We start from the raw sequence: 24509 nt of genomic DNA on the forward strand, positions 1-24509 counted from the left end.
GAGAGAGAGAGAGAGAGAGAGAGGTCCTCTGATAGTTCACTCCCTAACTGGCTCCAATGGCCAGTGCTGCACCGATCCGAAGCCAGGAGCCACGAGCTTCTTCTGGGTCTCCCACATGGGTGCAGGGGCCCAAGGACCTGGGCCATCCTCCACCGCTTTCCCAGACCACAGCAGAGAGCTGGTTAGGAAGTAGAGCAGCTGGGTCTCAAACCGGCGCCCACATGGGATGCTGGCGCTTCAGGCCAGGGCATTAACCCATTGCGCCACAGTGCTGGCCCCTCATATGTGTTTTTGATATGGTTCCAGTTCCAAGTAGTTGACAAGAGCAACAGATTTTTACATGTTTACATGTTTTGTATTTGATATATTCAACAATATGTAGGTGAGAAAATTGTTTTGATAAGACACATATTTCTGATGGTGTATGTAAAGTATTTTTTAGTAAAATCATAAAGAATTCTTCAAAATTATACTCTAGTGTGGTTGGTTGTGGAAAGTCATTGATGAAATGGAGGAAGGAGCTAAAGTCAGAACAAGACTGGCTCCTTTTGCAAATGAACTGTGAATGAGGGGTAGGCAGCAAATAAGAAAAGGAAATTCAGTTTATGGCTCAGATGAAGAGAGGGCAGGTCTTCCTCTCACAGAAGGGGCTGACTTGAGCTGTAAGTTCAAGGACATGGTGCCTGCTTAGAGACCATCAGCAGCTAATTTAATCATAAAAGTATCCTATGGTGGACTTGCTTTGAGAAGAGACTGGAAAGAAGTGGAGTAGAGAAAAAATAACAAATGCTTCTCCAGACAGAAGCCCCAGGAACTGCAACTTCACTGAAGAACATCAACAATCTCTTAGGAAAACAGACGGAGCCAGGAAGGGACAATGCCCTTCCCTGGTGCGAAGGGCTGAGATGGAAGCAAGGGCTGCCACATCAGGAATGAGTGACATGAGGCCGAGGCCAAGAAGCCACATCAGGAATGAGTGACATGAGGGCGAGGCCAAGAAGCCAGGGCAGCCTTCGGAGAATATACTGAAACCTCTCTATGGCACAGTCAAAAGCATCCTTCAATTAAGTCTCCAAAGCCCCTTTAGCTTCTAGATAAGAAGAGGTTAGAGCAAAGTGGGACAATGAGGGAGTGAGAGCCCTCACATAGAACCTGTGGTGCCTAGGTAGGGCTGGGTGAACCTGCCTCTGTGGTTTTAGAGTGAATTCATTGATTCTGTGTATGTCCATTTTCATATATAATGGAAACTTTCACAATTATTAAACTTTCAGTTTAGGGAAGTGTTTAGATTTCTCACTCTGGAAACTACAGCCATCTAGGATGTCACCTCTTGTGGTACAAGAAACAGATGTAGAACTTGAACTAGTTTTGAGACACTGGGGAGTGGAGGTTGCCATGATGCTCAAAGTATCTGGTTATGGAGGCAGGATTGGAAAGAAGAACAGAGAGAGGGGCCTATGCTAGGATAATGGATGGACAGACAGAATAGGAACCCTTTATTTTGCCCAACTCAGGACATGTTTTGGGGACACATGGGCCTGTGCTGGGGAGGGAGGCTGTACATATGTGAGTAGACCTCCTATGCTGTGCCTGGAAACAAGGGGGATATTGTGTTTTGGGGCCTGGATCTTGCTCAGTGCAGGTTCATCCATCCCCCTGTGCCTGCAGATGGCAAGTGATAGGGTGGTGCAGTGGCTGTGGCTGAATCTGAGTTCCAGACCCTCTGTGCTATGGGCTGTGCAAAGGATTCCATCCAGCTGTGTCCCTGGGTCACTAAGAGCACCACATGGCTTCACCACTCAGCATTCCTCTGGGGAGGAGGCATTCTTCCTCATTCTGGGGTGATTCGATCGTACGATCCGGGAAAGAAATGAGGCTGATGGAGGAGAACTTGTAAAAAATATATGAACCATTTGAAGCATACAAAATATAGATAATAAAATAATAATTACATAACCAATGTTCAGCTTTAACAAACATTGAAGGCTTGTCATATTTACTTCAAATTAAAAACTGAAGCCACTCTTGCAGCTGAAGTTTCATACTTTGAATCCATTTGTGTTCACTTTCTCCTTCCTTTTCTCCTCTTCCACAGGTGGTATAAACCTCTCCGTCCAGGTGTTCACAAGTTTACTACTCATGTAGGCGTCCTCTGTGATAGAACGTACTGATGTATTTAAAATGTAAATAAATGTTATCATAGTCTATGTGTCCTTCAATTTCACCCAACATTAATTTTTTAAAGTTATCCATTATATACAGTAGAATTAGATCCAGCTCATTTATTTTAATTTCTCTCTGTCTCCTTACATGTATATGTCTCTATGTGGATAGATAGATAGTATATACAGATAACAATTTACAAGAGACTCAAGTATTTTAATTTATCCATTTTTCTATTAAGGAGAATTTGATTTGTTTCTAATTTTTCACATTATCGCATTTAATTCTTAAATTAGAGTTTATTTTTATATAATGTGTGAGATAGATTTCCACATGTCACAGTGTCACTATGGGAGGAAAGGGAACATCTTGCCCTTCACTGCTTTGTAATGTCTCCTGTTTTCCATCTGAAGTGTTCATGGACCTCTAGTCTGCTTTTAACCAATCCAGCATTCCATTAATGTTTGTGTCTATCTCTTTACCAATACACTATTATTTTATTTATTAGGGGTTCATAGCAAGATTTGATATCTGACATGCTAATACTTTCACCTTTATTTTTCAAAATTAAAAACCTGTGATTTAGATCCTGAGATTATGTTTTGAGTTTCTTTATTTGAATCAAAAACCAAATGCAAGCTTACTCTGATCCCAAGCTGAGAAATGGGGATTTATCATCTGCTGTCTGTATTCAGTCCTCAAGACAGTATTTTAGGACTTACAGTGTTTTTCCTATCTTAGAGATGATGGAAAAAACAAATGATGACCTTAAGTAACTGTCTGCATTAAGACATTCAGAAAGCGGTGGTGCTAATTAAAGATATTTTCTGCCAGATCACTTAGTACTGCTCATGAAGCCCCCTGAGAAGTGGTCGCTTCCTTCCTTTGGGCAATATAAATTATCTCTATATTTTCTTCTCTGGAGTGTGGGAAACGTAGATTCAAATTTGTACTTAATAATTTAGCTGAGAAATCCTTTATGAGTCAGGTGTCTGCATTCCTTTTGTTTTCTCCATTTTTTAGTATGTTATCTGATTTGCTTCTTTCCTGTCTTGAGTTTTAAATATTTATTCCTAACGGATTGGGTTAATGCATATAGGTTTTATGGATAACTATAAATAATTTAAAATAAAAAATATAGAATGGGGCAGGTGCTAAGTCTCATGATCAGATGTCTTTATCCCACATTGTAGTACCTCGGTTCATACTCAGCTTCTCTCCTGATTCCAGCTTCTCGCTAATGCAGACTCTCTGAAGCAGGGGTAATGGCTCACGTGATTACGTCCCTCCCACTCACCTGGGAGACTTGGAGTGAGTTCCTGGCTTCTGTCTTTTGGTCTGGCCCAGGCTTTGTGGGCATTTGGGAAATGAACCAGCAGAGAGAAGCACATTTCTCTCTCTCTCTCTCTCTCTCTCTCTCTCTCTCTCTCTCTCCTCTATCTAAAAAAATAAATATTTTTAAGAATACAGGAAGATATATTATTTATATTGTGGAAATGCTTTTCATGCTGTGATGTACATCTGGGTCATCAGGAATCAGGAAACAGATTCTTAATCGACAGGTTTGGGATGGGACCTGAGACTGCATCTCTCGCTTGCTCCCCAGTGATGTCTATGCTGCTGATTCAGGGCCACACTTTGTGGCGCAAGGTTCTGCTCTGTAGGTGGGAAGAGACTGAGCAATCAGATCCCCAGCATTCCCTGGAGGAGAGATGGAGGCCCATGGCAGACTGAGAACCATGCTGACAGGTCACAGATCTTCTGTGTCTTGAAGAACAACTTGGACACAGAAGTGTTCAGCCCCCTTCATCCAGGACAGGCCTTTTTCTGGCTAAGGAGGACTGTATGGGTCGTGGGGGTGTTCTTCCTTTCTGATGGTCCTCATCCTTGGACACACATTTGAATCACCAGGGCAGCTTTTAAAACTATAGTCAAGCCATACTTCAGTTCAATTAAATCAGCTTTTCTTGGGGCAAGACTGTAAGAATTTTTAAGTTTCCCAACTGTTTCTAAGATGTAAGTGGGATGGAGAATTGCAGCGTTGTAAGCAGGGAGCCCAATGGTCCCTGTGACCAGTTCTCAGGAGGATTCTGTTGTCCCAGCAGACGGTCCTGAGAAGGTCCCTGGTCAGCACCTTCAAGACCTCCTTCAAGAACAGTGGAACAGGCCAGGAACTGGTTAGAACTCTTGTGGCCATTGGGTCATTGCTTTCCAAACCATAAGGGTGCTTCAATGAGCTCATGGGAAAATGGAATTCAGATAAGTTTATTTTGTTGCATAAAATGGAAGTACGTGCATAACTCTTTTCAAACTTCATGAAAAAGGCTGGCACCGCAGCTCACTAGGCTAATCCTCCACCTGTGGCACTGGTACTCTGGGTTCTGGTCCCAGTTGGGGCGCTGGTCTGTCCAGGTTGCTCCTCTTCCAGTCCAGCTCTCTACTGTGGCCCTGGAAGGCAGTGGAGGATGGCCCAAGTGCTTGGGCCCTGCACCCACTTGAGAGACCAGGAAGAAGCACCTGGCTCCTGGCTTTGGATCCGCACAGTGCACCGGCCGTAGCAGCCATTTGGGGGGTGAACCAACGGAAGGAAGACCATTCTCTCTGTCTCTCTCTCTCACTGTCTAACTCTGCCTGTCCAAAAACAAGCAAAACAAAACAAACAAAAAACAAAAAAACAAAAACAAAAACAAAAAAAAAACACCACTTCATGAAAAACAAAACAAAAAAAACCTGGGGCCGGCGCTGTGGTGCAGGGGGTTAATGCCCTGGCCTGAAGCGCCGGCATCCCATATGGGTGCCAGTTCTAGTCCTGACTGCTCCTCTTCTGAACCAGCTCTCTGCTATGGCCTGGGATAGCAGTAGAAGACGGCCCAAGTCTTTGGACCCCTGCACCCATGTGAGAGACCCAGAAGAAGCTCCTGGCTCTTGGCTTCAGATTGGTGCAGCTCCAGCCATTGCGGCCATCTGGGGAGTGAACCAACGGATGCAACACCTTTCTGTCTCTACCTCCCTTTGTAACTCTGTCTTTCAAATAAATAAAATAAATCTTTAAAAAGATCTTTGTGAAATACATGCATTATGAATAAAATCTATCCATGGGTTTCAATTTTGGGTTTTGCACTAAAGTGAACTTTTAATTACATTTTCCACAAACATTTTGTCAACGCTTGTACTATCATACCTCTGAAATCCTTCCCGCATCCCCACTGGGATACACTATCAGATTGCTTTTTTGGGAAAATTTCCTATTTTAAGATCCAAGCACAAGTTAGAGAGTAAACATCTTAGACAGTAATTTTTTCTGCATTTTAAAATAATCAATGACAGGCCAAATTTATTGCCAGCTTTATATGCCTCAATATGTATCTTCATTTCTTTGTTATTATTTTTCATGTTTAAATTAATTTTTCTAGACTGCAACTTTGAAGCTTTCTTTCTAATCATATTATTTTATGGAGTAAAGTACAGTATAAAATCCACATGACCCTGGGGCTGACTCCCAGTTCCAATAAATATCAACTGCATGTTAAGGGGCAAGGGTTTTCTACATGTGAAAAAGCCAGGATACCCAAGTCATGACTCCTCTGCTTCTTTTTTTTTTAACTTTTATTTAACAAATACAAATTTCCAAAGTGCATCTTATGGAATACAATGGCTTCCGCCCCCCATAACTTCCCTCCCACCCGCAACCCTCCCCTTTCCCGCTCCCTCTCCCCTTCCATTCACATCAAGAATAATTTCAATTCTCTTTATATACAGAAGATCAGTTTAGCATATATTAAGTAAAGATTTCAACAGTTTGCACCCACACAGAAACACAAAGCGAAAAATACTGTTTGAGTACTAGTTATCATTAAATCACAATGTACAGCACATTAAGGACAGAGATCCTACATGAGGAGTAAGTGCACAGTGACTCCTGTTGTTGACTTAACAAATTGACACTCTTGTTTATGGCATCAGTAATCACCCTAGGCTCTTGTCATGAGCTACCAAGGCTATGGAAGCTTTTTGAGTTCACCAACTCTGATCATATTCCTCTGCTTCTGATCCAGGTCCCTGCTAATGTACACCCTGGGAGGCAGCAGGAGCTGGCTCGAGTACTTGGGTCCCTGCCACCCATGTGGGATGGGATTCTTGGCTCCTGGATTTGGCTTTCCCAGTCTTGGTTGTTGCAGAAATCTGGGGAGTGAACCAGCAGGTAGAAGATCTCTGTATCTATATCTATATAGATATATATCTATATATCAATATTTATATCCATCAATATATATCTGTCAGTCTCTCTCTGCCTTTTGAGTAAAATAAAAATAAATAAAAATTTTTAAATAAAACATAAAAAAATCTAGGACAAGATTTATTTCACATGGTTGTTATATGAGTTAAAAGAGCCTAGTTAATGGGAACATGGAACGGAATTTCTTCCATTGCATAGAAACTCATGTCTTCCTCCCTCCTTCCTTCTTTCCCAATTTAGAAAGAAGTTGCAGTATATACTCTCATATAATTGATACCCCTCCTTCTCCTAAAAGTGATTTGAGGAGACTGGAAGGAACCATATAAAGCCAATGTACAAACAAATATTTCATGGAAAGTTTGTGCCTGAATGAGATCCTTCTTGCGGAGAGATAACTGTCACACTCTGCCATTAAGAAGTGATGTGTTCTCCATAATCTTAATTCAAATGAGTAAGTTTTGAACAGAAGAATTGCCACTAAAATTCCTAATGAAACATAGCAATTACTTTCTTATTTTTTTCTTTTCTTAATTTTTTTCTCTCAAGCTGAAGTCTGTGAATCCAAAGAAATGAAACACCAATACATTTGCCACCTTTTTTTTTTAATTCCAGGGTTCCTTCCAAAATTGGAAAATATTATTATAAGTACAGGCAAAGGTTTAGATTTATTGTTTTAAAGAAAAGCTCATTCTTGTTTCATTAGAATATTTCTTAGTAGTAGGTTTTTTTTTTCTTTCTGGAGAGTCTAAGTTCACCTATTATGGCTTTAGAATGCCAATCACAAGGAACTTTGGATTGTAGTTGTGAAATGATGAGAGAACATTACCTGTTCTCAGAAAGCCTTCGATCTGAGCCACAATGGGGATCATCTTGAATATTTTTACTTGATTTCATGAGTTCCTCCCTTATTTCCCTCCACTGTTTGAGAAAGTATTGAATAATATATTTAATATTTAAGCTAATGCAATGTTTTGTGTGGCTTTATGGCCCTCTCTGTAATAATTAGAAGCTTAGGAATAAGAGCCAGTGTATTGTATACAGGGAATGCAAATTCCAGTAGTCACTGGGCCATTTAAAAGAAGAGGGGATGTGGCACACATTTGTTCTGAAGCATGAAAAATCAGTAGTCACACAAAGAAAGCAACAGAAGTTCATTTTTCTTTCAACATGGGGTCCATAGTTTATTGTTTTTTTCTCTTGATACAGATAAATATTCATCTGTCTAAAGAAAAACACCAATATAAGCATACCAAGAAATGGCAGATGCCATGTGACCTTTGGTCATGGAGACAGCAAGCAATGGCAAAGATTGGGGCACACACAGAATATATTCAATTGTGAACATGTGGGAATGGAGCCTAGAGTTGCCAGGACTTTTGTTTTCAAGAGAAATGGAAGCCTGATTTCTGTATTGCAATGTCCTAATTTTTTAAACTATATTTTATAAAAAAAAAAAAAAACTTATAAACCATGATTTCCAAACAAATTCAGCTAGGAGACCACAGCTTTCTGTGACTGCTTGGGGAAAAAAGTAAAGCAGAAGCTCAATGGGGAAGGAATTTTGGTGAAATGTCTAATAAGAAGAACAGCTCCTTTCTGGAAAGAGTTGCTAACTTTTCAAGGGAAAGGTGAGATGTGTGTGTGTGTGTGTGTGTTGGAGTGTGTAGACCACAGGCCTCTCAGTAAATCTATTAGACTGAAGAGACACTGTATGTAGTATAGGACACTTCTCTGCTGGAATGTTGAGGATTAAGGATGTGTTTAGAGCAGGTAGGGAAGAGAACAGCATGGTGGTCACCAGACTGGATGGCATAGTTTTCAGGCTTCCAGAGAAAATATCAGGGCATAAGAGGGCATGGTATGCCAAGTAAAGGCTAGTGAGACAGTGCTGGTGTCAAAGATAAACTGTGTTTGTGGAGATGGATTTTCAATAATTGCAAAGGTAAAATAGGACAATTCTCCTCCAAATGGGCCAGGTGGATGCTCCCTAAGACTGTGCCTCCTACTCATTCCTCACCTATTACACCTTGCTTCTCCCAACCCCTCCCTCTCCCAGCATTCCCCTCTCTCTGGATGAGCAGAGAAAGAGCCTCAAAGGCTCACCCTGGCCCCTCCATGCTGGCTCCTGGCTGGCACCTCCTTCCCACCAGTCACCTCCTTCCTCCTGAAGGCCAGTGCCTCTCCCACTCTTGGTGAATCCTGAATGTGTTCTATGTGTGCTTCTTTTTTCAAAGCAGGCACTTTCCCCCAGTGTGAGAGAAGGAAGATGAATTTGTATTCACACTGTTTTGTGGAGTTCTACAATGTGTTTTGGGGGGATACAATTCAAACACTAAAATAATCCATTTCATGCATATTAATTGATTTTTACATGAAAACAATTCCCATTTGCATGCAAGCTTTGGCAAGTTTCGCGTCTGGGGAAGATGTTATAAACAGTAGTGGGGGAGAAATGAAACCAAACATTGCACTGAGTTGGCAGAGCTCGGGTGGCGCACATGCTCACACATGTTTGTCTCACTGTTAGTGGCAGGAGACCACTGGTCCTCCTGCCCATTGCAGGCCACTCCTCCCCTGTAGTCCTCTGGAGCCTCAACTCTGGTTCCTCGGGTTTGACCCTGAGCCTCTTCTTTCTCTGGGGAGCCTCTCTCCTAGGTAAGTCCTTATATCTTGTAGAACTAAAAATTATGTTGCACTCTCACAAATTCATTTGCATCTAATTGATACTCCACTATTGACACAGAAACCTCACCTGCAAATGACTGAAACAGAAGTTCATTTATTGGCTCACAGATCACAAACAAACAAAAGCAGACACGCTTGCTGGAGACTGTCGCTCTGCTGCATGGTGTCCCTTCCTTGTCTGTCCTGGTCCTGCCACACGGGCAAGGGGCATCTCCTGGCACATGCAGTCCCCGGCCTTGGAGTCTTCCGCCTCAATGTCCAGAGCAAGCAGGAAGGACAATTCCTAGATCCCAGCTCACAAAATAGGAAAGCTTTCCCCGGAGTCCCCAGGAAAGGTTTCTCAGTTGAAATTGGGAGCTGTCCATTCCTGAGTCTATCCTTTCAAGGCACAAATCCATGTCTCCCATCTCTGAATCTTCACATGGCAAGCACACGGGATGACCTTGAAGAGCTTAGACCAGTACTTCTCAGCTGTGTTACATTTTCACCTGCTTTAAAAATACTGAATATTTGTATTAATCCCTGTATTAAAAATGAAATAAAATCCCTAGTGAATTAAATTTAGCTACATATTTTACTTAAAAAAATTGGTATAATATCCCAAGTGTAATGTGAAAGACAAATACAAGGTGTTTCTAATGAAATAATATTTCAGTTTGCAAATGGCTAGGCCTGATGGTGCCAGAACTTTACCACTCCAGCTGTGCTGTGTGTATCAGCAGAGTTCATGCCAGCCAGGAGTTTGTTAGAAAAGAGAAGATGGACTTGGAGAATGCAAATCTGCATTGTAACATCCCCCAGTGACTCATGGGCACATTAAAGTTCAAGATTTGCTGTGTTGAGCTGGAAGACATAGCCAGACATCTCTCCCTATTTGTGGAATCACGGTGACTATGACAGAGACAAATGTCACTGATATCCATGTGTTGTGTCAGCAACACAAACACCCATTGGTGTTATGACTTTTGGAAGTGAACAACTGTTGAAATTAGAAAGAAACAAAGAAGACTGTACTCTCAATTTGCATTAGAGTTGCATTCCTAGAAATACAAAGTATACCAAATGACAAACTGTCATTTTGCCTTGTGTTACATGTCCAATTAAATTAGGTCTTTAGGCTTGTATAACCATAAATAGATTTTACCTGGTTCAGGTTTGCCTTTTAAAAAAACAGAAGATAGGATGTTTGAAAATATTACTGTGGCTGCTGTAGTGTAACAGGTTAAGCTAACACCTGTGATGTCAGCATCCCATGTGGACACCGATTGGTTTCCCGGCTGCTCCATTTCCATCCAACTCCCTGCTAATGGCCTGGGAATGCAGTGGAAGATGGCCCAAATGCTTGGGTAAACCAGCAGATAGAATATTCCCTCTCTCTATCTCTACCCTCTCTCCCTGCCTTTCAAATAAATAAATAACTAATGCAGACAAGGGACAATTTCTCAGGATACTTTCCCCCATCCCTTTTCTGTTATATCTCCAGCCTCCCACTGTAAATAGCACTAACTTGAGGGTGGAGAATTAAGCTTTTCTAAATGGGCAAAGGTCAGGTTTTGTTCAGATCAGTTCTTAAAGGGCCTGTTGCAAGTTTCCAAGGATTTTATACAGAGGACAGGCCATGTATCACATGGGGCAACCATTCACAGGAATGAATGAGTAGAATGTGTTCTGGCGTTACCTGTTGAAGTTAGTGGTGTCACTTGTTAAGATGAATGTGTGCAGATGTGTCTGCCATGGTGATAACAACAGGTATAGGGATCATGTCATTTTTGTTCACTTCTGTATTTCCCCATCCCCTAGCCTAATTGTCAAGTTTAGTAGACATCAGAATTACTCAGAAGGCTTTTTAAGCTACAGATGGCTGGGTCTCACCTTCCAGAGTCTGATTCAATAGCTCAGGGTAGGCCCGAGAATTTATATTTATAACAAGCATCCAGATAATGTGTCTTAAATTCTCTAAGGTCCAGAAGTCACACATGGAGTATCACTGACCAAATAAGTATGTGTAAGTGAAGGTCGTATCCTATCAATGAGTCCGTCAACAAATACTGAGCAGGTGCTCTAGCACCAGGTGTGGTAGTCAAGTCAGACACCATCCCTGCCCTCAGGAAGCAGCTTTCAGGTGGGGGAAGATGAGAGGAAACTCTATGTTGAGATGTCTAGGAGAAAACAGTCGGCATACTCAAAATGAGTAACTGGAGAAAGACAAATGAAGAAGAACTGTTTATAGTGGTGTAGGCCAAATTCAAAGAACCACAGGCTGGTGAGGCACTCAAGCACTAGCTAGTGCAGCAAGGCTTTTCCACCCCAAGGCCTGACAGGACAGGAAAAGTGGTAACAGTAGCCCTGGGAGCCTGGATGGAGCTGGGCTGGGACCTCAGGGAGAAGCTGTCCTGCAGGAACGGCCTGGTAGAAGACAGATACACACAGCCTTCATCTGCCACTCGCTCCACTTGCCTCCTTGCTGGCTCCCATGTAGGGTTGTCTGATAAAATATAGAATATCCAGTGAGATCTGAACTTAGATAAATAAAAAATACCTTTTAAAGTATCAGTTCAACATTTGGACTTACTTACATGAAAAAAAATCCTTATTTATCTGAAATTTCAAACTGAGTTCCCTACATTTTTGTTCTTGTTTTTGCTAAAGCTGGCAGCCTTATCTACACAGGCAAATCTAACCAGAAGTCAGGAAGCAGGGCATAGAGAGGGCTGAGGCTGATAAAATCTCAGAGGACATGGAGCAAGGTGGAGACGGTGATGTCTACCCAGGTTCTTTGGCTCACTTGCACACAGAAATTGCCAGGAGGCCAACGTGCAACCCAGACAAGGTGTGTTGGAGGCTTACACTCAGCACAAGGGAGACAGCACAAACTGCCTCTCTGATGAGAGCTGAGCAGGGGTTTTTAATCAGGTTGGGGTGGTGTGGCCATGCCCTCTTCATCTCTGGCTTGTCTGCCCTATACACACACAGTCCTTCATTTGCACACACCATGCTCAAAATGGTGATGTTTCTCAAATATTGGTCATACCGGGTGATTCTGGGCAAGTACACCAGTTGGAGAAGTCTCTAATGGGCAGTGAGGAGTCTCTTGGGGTTGGTGTCTGCTTGCTCCTTGCTTCTGATTGGGTTGGAGCTGGAACTGGAGCTGGATACACAGGCAGGTCAGGAGATGGACACAGGTCAGGGGGGTTGGGCTTGGTTTTGTGAGTTCAGTTGCCATCCTATCTTATTAGGAGTTTTGGAATAATGTGGGATTTTCAAAATTGGAACATAATGGCATGTTTCCTAATCCAGTGAAGTGTGTGTGTGTGTGTGTGTGTGTGTGTGAGAGAGAGAGAGAGAGAGAGAGAGAGAGAGATAACGAGCAAAGATGGCATATGGCATATGTGGGTCTTTACAGTGATATCAAACTGGACAAAATGTTCCCGTCTATTTTGTACTCATCTACTACTCACTCTCACCTTCCTGCTCCAAGAACAACAGCCAGCTTTCTGTTTCTTGATACTGTTATGGGGATTTAGGGTCCCCAGGTGTTTTATTCCAAGTTCTGCCTCCATGTAAGATAAGATTTCAGAGCAGGGACATAGATAAAGTGCAAAAATGGAAGCAGGAATTTTTACAGAGCTAGAGGGTCACATTCAGATATGAATAAAAGCAGCCCCATGAGGAGAGACATGTACCCCACCCAGTTAAGTGGTTCTCTTTAATGGGTAGGGGGCGGTGCCCTGCTTGAATATACAGATGGGTGCAGTTTGGCAGTGTTCAGTGGTCATGGTGACCTCTAGGAAGGTTTTCATGGTATCTCCATGTGGAGCTCATGTACCCCTGTTAATGACATCTACTTCATTGTGGAGATGCAGGTGCATCACAGGAAAGGATGTGTGCTGAACTGGCGTGTATGGAGGTAGAGAGAGTGGGGCAGTGTTATTAGACAAAGACTGTTAGCGCCCTCTCAGCTCCTTTGTTCCTCACTGACTCTCTGCCTAGCCCATAGCACTTCCACTTGCTAAGCAGAAATGTTCAAAAGTGGTCCTGAAAGCTTACTCAGGGCTACCTGGACAATGCATTAATTGGGACACACTGGTTCTGGCAGAAGGCACTTTCCTCAAACAGTTTTTTGGGGTGCTTAGGTCTTCCTCCCCCTGGTAGGAGGAGGCTACAGAATTCTCATGGATCCAGAGATCTCCAACTAATGTCTGTAAATGCCTGGCACCTTAAATCCCACCTATCTGACTCTAAGCAGTGTTTCTTTCCCCCACAGAATTTACCCTTGTTAGTAGTCAAGGTGGATCCATTCCCTTGGAGTGATACCAATTGCAGATGTCAGATAAGCAATGGGATATTTTGGTGTCCATTTGCAGGGAAAGGTCATGCATAGAGCTATTACATTGGGAGTTATGAGTGGTTGTTTCCTAGTCATGTGGGTAAAATATCTTAATGTTGAAGGGAAGGGAGGCTAAGAGAGAAATTCCAGTTCCAGCGGCTGGAGGAAAATGGATAGAAAAGAAGCCAGCAAATGGATTGAGAAGAGACTGTCAGGGAAGAAGGAAAATAAAAGAAGCACATGGAGTTTTGAATACCAAGAGAAAAAGGTGAAGATGCAGAGGTTAATTAGTATTCATTTTATGGAGGGAAAATTGCAATATGTATCAATGTGTTAAATATAATCATGCTTTCTATTAAGTAATTCAGCTCTTGGCAATCTAGCTGATAGAATTATAAAACTGGTGGAACAAGATTTATGAAGAAGTGATTTTCGTTGAAGCATTATTTCATAATGGCCAAAGATTATGCATGACATAAATGTCCAAAAATAGGGGATTAGTTAAATAAATTGTGACACAGCCATACAATTGAATATTATGAAACCATTAAATTATGTTTATGAAGAGCTTTTAATGAGCTGAAAAATGTTTGTAAGATGAAATAATGTTGAGAGAAAAATAGCATGCAAAATTTTATATACAGTATGATCTTAATTATTAATCATACATAATGATCAGAAAAAATGCTAGAAAGAAATATACTAAAATGAAGGTGGATATGTGGACAGCAGCTAAGACACTGCTTGGGATGTCTGCATCCCACATCAAAGTGCCTGGGATGTGTCCTAGCTCCATTTCCAATCCAGCTTCCTGCTAATGCATACCCTGGTTGGTAGCAAATGATGACTCAGGTAGTTGGGTCCTTGCCATCCACATGGGAGACCTCGATTGATTCCAGGCTCTTGGCTTTGGCTTGACCCAGGACTAGATGTTGCAGGCATTTGAGGAGTGAACCAGTGGATGGAAGATCTCTCTCTCTGTCTCTGTCTCTGTCTCTGTCTCTCTCTGCCTTTCAAATGAAAATAGAAATATATGTATAAATATTTTAAAGATTTATTTATTTATTTGAAAGGCAGAGTTACATAGAGAAGGACACACACACATACACACACACAGACTGAGAGAGACAGAGAGAGAGAGAGAGAGAGAGAGAACTTCTTATTCATTATTTTATTTCTCAAATGGCCACAATGGCCAAGGCTGGGAAGACCAAAGCCAGGAGCCTGGAACTCCATCTGGGTTTCCCTTGTGGTTGCAGGGGCCCAGGTACTCAGGCCATCTTCCATTGCTTTTCCAGATACATTAGCAGGGAGCTGGATCAGAAGTGGAGCAGCTGAAACTCAAAACTGGCAGCCATTTGGGATATTGACATCACAGGAAGCCTAAACTCACTGTACCACAATGCTGGCCCATATATAAATATTTTTAAAAGTTGTTTATTTTGGTGAAAAAAAACTTTGAAATTCAGCCATACTTTTTCCATAATACACATTTTTCATGAACTTTCTGAAGTCTCTTTGTATACATGAATTTCAAAGTTTTTTGCACCAAAATAAACTTCTTTTGGTCCCATTTTACAGGAGTTTTTGGAAGTACCCTCATATTATATCCACATTGAAAGCTTCTTGCCCATTCCATATCTCCCTGATGATTCGTGATGCTTCCAGAGATGTCATGGTGGAACAGCCATGGCCTTCTACAATGCACTGGTTGCATCACCAGTGTCAAGAGCTTACTCACGTCCAGCACCATGGCTCACTAGGCTAATCCTCTGCCTGCAGCGCCGGTACTCCGGGTTCTAGTCCTGGATGGGGCACCGGTTCTGTCCCTGTTGCTCTTCTTCCAGTCCAGCTCTCTGCTGTGGCCTGGGAAGGCAGTGGAGGATGGCCCAAGTGCTTGGGCCCTGCACCCACATGGGAGACCAGGAAGAAGCACCTGACTCCTGGCTTCGGATTGGCGCAGCGCCGGCCACCATGACCATTTAGGGGGTGAACCAATGGAAGGAAGACTTCTCTCTCTCTCTCTCTCTTTCACTGTCCAATCTGCCTGTCAAAAAAAAAAAAAAAAAAAAAAAAAAAAAGCTTACTCATGAGGCCAGCTGGTGTTGTGTCTGTCATCACACCCAACTCCTGGGTGTTCTTTAGTAGCCTGCTCAGTTTCGAACCTAGCCTCAAAAGTTCGAGCCTGGCAAACGTGAGTTCATAGTATTATTCTAATATTTACTTGCTACATGACTTCAGCCATGTTAATCATTTTTCTGAGCCTTAATTGCTTCATTTATAAAACAATCCTAATAATAACTGCTTCTTACGGCTTTATGGATGGCGTTGACTCATATAAATGCATTGGCAGAATTGATTACACATAAGGGAATTCATAAATCTTAGTTTTTCTTTCTTTGCGATGGTTTGAATATGATTTGGCTCACAAACTCATGTAGGGTGTTAAGTCTCAAAAGTAATGTTAATGGTACTAAGCAGATAGAAGTAATCCAATTATGGAAATTAGAGTTGGGGGGTGCTTAAGTCATTGGTGGTATGCTGTCAAGAGGTAGTTCTCACAAGAAGATGGCTATCATTCCTGAATTTGGGCCTGCCTCTCAGCTCACCATGTGACCCTTCATCCACACAGCCCATCATTTCCGTATGCCACCATGATCAGATACAAAACAAATGGGGCCACCCATTCTTGGACTCGGACCTCTAAAACTATGAACTAACTTTAAAAAGTTAAGCTGTTTCAGGTATTTTGTTATAGTATAATAAGCTGACTAATATGCTTTTTATGTTCCTCCTTTCCTTTCTATATTCTGCAGATGTTGGTCTCTTTTTCACAACTTCTCTGGCTTCTTCTATCTGAAATGTAACACGTTACTTCTCTAAAAGTTCAAATCTTACTCATACTAAATGACACTTAAGTCATAAGCTTCATATGAACTTCTTCCCTGAAATATATCTTCTTCCCCTGAACATTTATAGAACCAATTATTCCTTCGTTTTCAAACTCATCAATTTATAATTTGTGATTCTTCTTTGTATTTATGATTCATTTTTCTTGATGGAAACTGGGCTCCTTGAGAGCATGAATGAATATGTGAGGTCTTGTAAAGTACTCATATATCTTAATTTTAAATAAAAAGGAGAGAATGATCCAACATGGGAAGCAGGCCGAATAGCAGACCCATAGAATGACAAATGCCCTAAACAGCCCTCTGGCCTCCGAATCAGCCTTTAAGGCATTTGGATCTGGGTAAAAAGCCCATGAGAGCATTTCAGGTATGGAAAGCCAAGACACTGTGGCAAAAAAAAAAAAAAAAAAAAATGACCTACATGAAAGATCTCTGTGAGTTAGATTCTGGTGGAAAGAAGGGGCCATCAAAGAAGGAGGTATCTTTCTCTGAAGGGAGGAGAAAACTTCACTTTGATTATGGCCTTGCCTAAATAATGTCAGAATTTGTGGACTCAAGAGGCTTTCATAGCCTTGGCAGCTCATGACAAGAGCCTCGGGTGATCACTGACGTCATAAATAAGAGTGTCAATTGTTAAATCACCAACAGGAGTCACTGTGCACTTGTTCCTCATTTAGGACCTCTGAACTTTATGAGTTGTACTATGAGAATTAGTGGTAAAACTAGTCTTCAAAACAGTACTTTATATTTTGTATGTCTGTGTGGCCGCAAACCGTTGAAATCTTTACTTAGTATAAAGTTGATCTTCTGTATATAATTAAAAATGAATCTTCATAAAGAATGGGATGGGAGAGGGAGTAGGAAGTAGGATGGTTGGGGGGTGAGAGGGTGGGTATGGGAGGAAGAACTGCTGTAATCCAAACATACCTATGAAATTTATATTTATTAAATAAAAGCTTTCTATAAAAAATGAGTGCACTGAGACGCAGAGACATGAACTGGATATTCCAAGGTCTTAGGTTCAGTTAGAGGCAGACCAAGACTAGCATTAGATTTCTTTCCTGTGTTTTCCATTGGTTCACACTGATGGAAGTGGTTGAAATACAAGTAGACTCTTTCCTGGAATTCTCCATCCAGGGCTCCCTTAACCTGAAGTCATTTGAGCAACAGCTTGGGACTTGAACTATGAGCTCTAGTTGGATTGCATTCATTGTTTCTGAGTTGTGATTCTCTTTGGCCTTTTCACTAATGTAGCCCAGTAAAATATTTTTATCCTCCTACTCCTTACTGGTCCCTTCTTTACTTTAATTAAACGAACTATGATGGAGGGATAAGAATTATCCCCTAACCCACTTTAAGGACTGGAGGATGAGACAATCCTCAAATTTGACCACTTTCCTAAGTGTCCAGACCTTGGACAAAGACCTGCTCTTGAGCTAGGTATTGTTCTGTTTTCCTCTTTGTGGTCAGCTGATGTCTTCCATGTTTTCTCTTTTTCCATGGAAAGAATTCTTCCCCAGACTGAGCCAAAATCTCATCTGTGTAACATTTGTCCATCAGATACCTTATCAATTATTTACAGTTTACGATCCAAATACTGCTGCAATTTTTGTTTTCAATCCAAGGTTTCTGCCTTCCTTAGAAAGGTCCTTTAATTAATTGGCATGTAAATGAGATGTCAATGATAGGGGTTTACCAAGGGCTTCACATGGTTCTCAAAGACTTTCTCATCTCATTTTCAAGGCAATTTGCATACTTTCACTCATAGTTCTCCTTGCATTTTTCTTTGAAGAAGTCCCTTATGCCCGTGGGTTTTCTGTGTATACAACTCCCTTGACCTAAACTTGTGCTTTACTTTCCCCTGAGCAATGACATCGCCTTAGGCAAAAATGACAAATTTACATCACTGATGAGGATCCTGAAAGGCTTAGGGAGTGTCTTGGGTACTGGTATGAATTTATCTAGAGTTAGGGTTGAACATTCTGTCATCTTCAGTGACTCCTTGCACAAATTAAAGCAAAAAGTCCACTCTTCTATGTAGGAAGAAATAATAATTCTTCCTTATTAAAGATCATTTCTTTTTGCTATGCTAATTAAATTTAGATGGATCTGATAAAGAGTGGGATATTTTTTCTTCTTCACTCTATTTAAATGCTGATAAATAGTGATGTTCTCATGAAAGATGAGTTGCTCTACCTCTTGATCTAAATTTTGGTCACATTCTATTTGTTGAGGGAGAATTAAGATAGTCACCTTTTTGCGCAGTTGAGTTTGGTTTGTCTGGTTGTCACTTCTTATAAAGCAAGGATTGTGTAATTGTGAGCATTTAGATGCCTGAAGTGTTTTTCCTTCATTCTTTTATTCAGAAAACAAATGCTAGCTGAATGACATTACATGGTAGACATTGTTCTGGTTTCTAATAAAGGTCAAAGTGTCTGCTGATAAGAATTTGATGGTTTGCATGAACCCTCTGATGTAGTAGGGGGATAGAGTAGGGTGTAGAGCTGAGAAATGTGGATGGAAGAGGGAGAGGACAAGTTTCATTCATCTGTTTATGAATCTCCAGTTTTCTCAACAGCTGCCCAACTGTAGCTGAGGAAACCCAATGTTCTAAGATGTGAAAAGGTGTTTGTGAAAAGGAAGTTCATGTTGTAAACAGTGACAAAAGAAGTAGCTTAACAACTCATCCTAAACTACTAGACTTACTTGGAAAAACAGTCATAAGTGAGGCACCAAAAAACCAGACTTCTCCCTAGCCTCCATCCCTTGGATGGATGAAGAAGATGCACTTCATTATTAAATTATCAGAGAGAAAGTAGTCTGGTCAGGCATAACTCAGGATGGGGAGGGTGCCAATGTTTTCTAAGCATAAAAGCAGTAAAGATTGTTAGTTCTTAAGAAAGAATCAAAGCTGGATTAATGAGAGAGAGATGGATCTTGAGTATACGCTTGAAAACAAGGACGTGGTAATAGGAGTTAATTCCACTGATCACCAAATGTGTCTGGTTGTAGATTCTCTAAATCTTGTTACCCAAGTCATAGCCTTGGAGCATCGGCACCAGCATTACCTGGGATCATGATGGAAACACAGAATCCCAGTTCCCACCCAGGCCTACAAAGTCACGATAGTATTAAAATAGCGTTTCCATGGTAGTCTGAGGAGCACTGTCCTGGGAGCCTTTGCTCCCTCCAGGCACACGTATGCACACAGCATCAGTGGCACCAGAGCTCATGCATCCTTGAGAAGCAGGTATTCAGCACCTGCAGGTACTAAGTGTGTAATGCCGCTGGAGATTCCGGTGATGGCTGAGCTTTCACTGATTTTGTACGGAGGATCGGTGGGTTCTGATTGACCAGAATTGGACTCTAGATGGAGCAGGATTTAAAAGGAGAGGGATCTGAGATGCAAAATAGAATGTTTGGCAAAGAAACAATGGCAAATGGAACACTCTCTGAAAGCCTAGAAGAGAATATTTGAGAGGCCTCTCCTCCAAAGACCCAGGAGATGCTTTGCCTTGGTACAGAGTGCACACAAAGAAGACATAGAGAAAGATAATGCTGAATTCTTTTTTTTTTTTTTTTTTTTTTTTTTGACAGGCAGAGTGGATAGTGAGAGAGAGAGACAGAGAAAAAGGTCTTCCTTTTGCCGTTGGTTCACCCTCCAATGGCCGCCGCGGCCTGCGCGCTGCGGCCGGCGCACCACGCTGATCCGATGGCAGGAGACAGGTGCTTCTCCTGGTCTCCCATGGGGTGCAGGGCCCAAGCACTTGGGCCATCCTCCACTGCACTCCCGGGCCACAGCAGAGAGCTGGCCTGGAAGAGGGGCAACCGGGACAGAATCCGGCGCCCCGACCGGGATAGAACCCGGTGTGCCGCCACCGCAAGGCGGAGGATTAGCCTAGTGAGCCGCGGCGCCGGCCAGATAATGCTGAATTCTCCCACTCTAGTTTACTCTGCCGAAATGGAAACAATCTTTGAACCCTTTAGTAAAACGTTGCCTGCAGAGATAGTCTTCAAACTTCTAAATGTTTTGACTTGCAATTCACAGTAAGAAGTGTGTTACACATATTCAGTTATAACTGAAAAGCTGCATAAAACAGTACTGTCTCTCCCTATGATGAACTCTGACATTCTATTTTATCATGTTTCATTTTTAAGCAAATCTCAATGTGACCTACTAACTTGATTTCATGGTCTGCCCTGGACCACAGTTAGAAATACACCAGTACAGTGTGTTTTCTCTTGGAGGAAAGGGGATGGTAATACAGAAATTAGTTAGAAAAGGGTATCCCTTCTTCTCGGGTCTTCAGTGAGATCAAGACTATCTATCTTTGGTGTAGATAATTCAATTGTCCTGGAGAATACAGCCCACAGAAAATGCAGTCAGTCCCCTCTGCTGCCTCTGTAGCTAATATCTGTAGACACTTTCCAAAGGTGAGAAGCAGCAGCAGTAGTCAATGCTTCCCAGTACGTTACAGTGACTGGGCATACAGCAAACTATGACATTTGTATAATCATGATGGCAAATAAGTCTTTCCTTCATTGTGCATCAAGAGCTCAAATGCCTCCGTGTTGCTTAACTAAAGCTAATGACTGACTTTGCAACTAATCAGACTTATGTTTAACTTAACAGATAAATCATGCTTGTTTGATAATTCCTGAAACTGACCTTGAGAAAGCTGGCTGAAGTTGCAGAGTAATCTGGACTTTCCCAGCCAGGGTGACCAGAGGATTGGATTTATGACTGTGAGCTGAAAGTAACCTCTGTGACTCTCACTAGGCCCATATCACCTGGCCAGAGGCCAGCATGCAGCTGGCCCTATCCTTCGCTCCCCTTGTTTCTGATCTCTGGTCACTTCCCCCTTTCTGTTCCTTCTAAAGCTCTCCTTCTAACCTGAGAATTTAAGATCATCTTGGTAACAATGATGTTTGTCTCCCAAGACTGCTGGCATCCTAAATAAATATGATTTCCTTGCGTCCTTTGCTGTCTCATAAGTATTGGCCTTTGAGCAATGAGCAGCTCAATCTTGTTTCTGCTGACAATACAACCAAACACTGAAGTAAGAAAAAGTACCACATTGTCTACGACATGGGCTTTATAGGAGAAAGGTTCTGAGAGACTCCCAAGAGCAAGCCAGGTTGCTTTTGTTAACAAAAGCTATAGGCAGAGGGACAGGAAAAGACATCAGAAAGACTAACATGAGTGAGGGGGAGAAACAACAGTAGGCAGAGGGCTTTTGATAATGAGAAGAGATTTGGAAGTCTGCTGTGCAGTTAAGGTTTTTGTAAAATATGGAGATTCCTGTAGTTCCTAGAAACTCCATGAAAACTTTCAGAAAATAGACATGCTACCCTTTAAACCTTTTCTAGATGTATGTGTTATGTACGTGTGTGAATGTACATATATGTGTGTTTCCAAGCATGTGTGTGTGTTTTGTGTATGATGAATTTGAGTGAGTTACAAATACATTTCTGTGGGTTTGGTTTATACTTGCATTTGCATGCAAGACTTCATGTCTTTCCCTATGAACATTCTCTCAGCAAGGTCAAAGTGGGCTGGTGAACCATGTCATCTTTGTGTGTTTAAAACTTCTATATGACCCTGTAATTTCATGAATAAAATACTATCAGTGTTGGGCTGAGATCTGTCAGTGGCCCAGAGGGTCTAATCTCACCCAGGTCAAATCCTTACAGAGAAATATTAATTTTTTTTTTCATTTCTACAAATCCAAAAGAAACTCAGAGAATGTTTATAGAATGGAAGCCCTCACTACCCCATAAAATTAAGTTTCTACAGAACTTCAGTTGGTTAAAAAGCTCTAGGATAAGAATGGAGGATGGAGCAATGCTTGAATGGAACTTTTGGGGGACAATTCCATGCCACAGCATGAAGTTGAACAAGCCTAGCTCTCCCTAAAGTCTCAGTGGGTTGAGATTCTTGAAAACCATCATGTTACAGAAGTCCAAGTTATCAAAAGGAAACAATTTATTGGCCTTTTCTTGAACACTTTTGAGGATTTGATGAACCCTCTAACCCTCCTCCTGGGAAAGGGGTCCCTTCTCTCAGCAGGTAAAGGATGAAGTAGCACATGACTTCCACCAGGGGGCAGTAAAAGCTGCATTGTTGCTAGGGCAGTCTATGGGAGTAAGGTGTTCTGAGTCAAGCTGAGGAAGAAAGAAGATCCCCAAGGCCAGGGACAACCGCTGAGCGCTCACCTTGCTGGATCTGAGAAGTGGTGGTTTCGCAGCCTTCTGTTAGGAAGCCCAGGCAAACTCCCACCAGGATCACATCCTTCTTTTAACATACTGTAGCAGTAAGTCAAATGGAATGTACATGCAAAGTGAGAGCTTTAGTACCTGCAGCACTCTGTGCTGGTAGCTAAGGGAAACAGACAACAGGCAAATCAGGACTTAGACTAGAAAACTATGACCAACTTCATGAACATTATCCTCTGTCTGCCTACTGATAATTGAGAATTGTATTTCTCTTGTCTCAGATGTCATAATCTTCCAAACCAATGTTTTTGCAAAACCAAGCTCTGTCCATCTTGCTCCTCTGCCTCCAGACCATCCTACTGCTTTCATTAGTTCAGTCCTCCTTGCTGTCCAATTTCTAGTTACAATTCAATCAAAATTAAGGGCTCAGCTCAAAATTTTTAAGGTCTCACCCAACTTTATTTTTCCATGATTGTTAAGTTTCCATCTCTACCATCTTTCAGTTGCGTGACAAGGTCAGCTCCTGTCAGGCTGGCAGCCTGACAATCAGCCATGGTGGGAGTATTTATGCCACAGGAATTGGTAGATCATGTAACTCAGCGTGCTTTTGTCCCTGGAGAGCAGTTGTTAAACTGGTCTCATAAGGGTTCTTATAACTCAAGTTCTGATACATGTCACTATTTGAATATCTCACGGCCATCTCAAACTCTCCTGACAAAAACCAAAACGTAAGTCTCTGACTTGTTTCCGTCTCCCTTTTCTAATTTCTCTTTTGAGAAAAAACTTCATATTTTTCCATCAGCTGTGCATTAAATTTTGATAAAATTTTTTATCTCTCTGTACCTATTGGGACTAGGCAAAGTATATTTTGGGGGGAGGGAAGTGGCTATTTTTTCCCTCAGAAACCTTTTATTTAAGGAATAAAACTTCATACATTTTGCAATTACAACTTTAGGAACATGGTGATTCTTCACACTGTACTCACCTTCCCACAGACTCTCCCAGCCCCCTTCCTCCTCTATCTCCTATTCCCATTCTTTTTTTTTTTTTTACTAATATCTATTTTCAATCAACTTTATACACATATGATTAATTCTATGCTAAGTAATAACAAATAGTATGAAAAATAAATTGTTCCTCAACACTTGAGAAAAGGGCTGTTCAAAGTCATTCTCAAAGTGTCAATTTAATTTCTATGGATTGCATTTTAGATGCTCTATTAGTTATCACAGGTCAGGGAGAACATATGGTATTTGTCCTTTTGGGACAGGCTTATTTTACTAAGTATGATGTTTTCCAGTTTCATCCATTTTATTGCAAACAATTGGATATCTTTTTAACCACTGTGTAGTATTCCATGGTGTACATATTCCATAATTTCTTTATCCAGTCTTCAGTTGACAGACATCTGTGTTGTTTCCATATCTTAGCTATTGTGAATTGAGCTGCAATAAACATAGAGGTACAGATAACTCTCATCTGCTGATTTAATTTCCCTTCGGTAAATTCCAAGGAGTGGGATGGCTGGATCATATGGTAGGTCTATAATCAGATTTCTGAGGTATTTCCATACTGTCTTCCACTGGCTGTACCAGTTTACATTCCCACCAACAGTGGATTAGGGTACCTTTTCCCCAACATCCTGGCAAGCATTTGTTGTTTGTTGATTTCTGTATGTAAACCGTTCTCATGGGGGTGAGGTGAAACCTCATTGTTGTTTTGATTTTCATTTCCCTGATGGCTAGTGATCCTGAGCACTTTTTCATGTGTCTGTTGGCCATTTAGATTTCCTTTTTTAAAAATGCCCTTTTAAGTCCTTTGCCTATTTCTTAACTGTGTTGTTTGTTTTTCATTATTGAGTTTCTTGAACTCTTTATATATTCTGTTTATTAATCCTTTATCAGTTGCAAAATTTGCAAATAATTTCTCCCATTCTGTCAGTTGCCTCTTCACTTTGCTTAGTGTTGCTTTT

Source organism: Oryctolagus cuniculus, chromosome 16 (assembly GCF_964237555.1).
Source record: "Oryctolagus cuniculus chromosome 16, mOryCun1.1, whole genome shotgun sequence".
Classification (NCBI taxonomy): Eukaryota; Metazoa; Chordata; class Mammalia; order Lagomorpha; family Leporidae; genus Oryctolagus; species Oryctolagus cuniculus.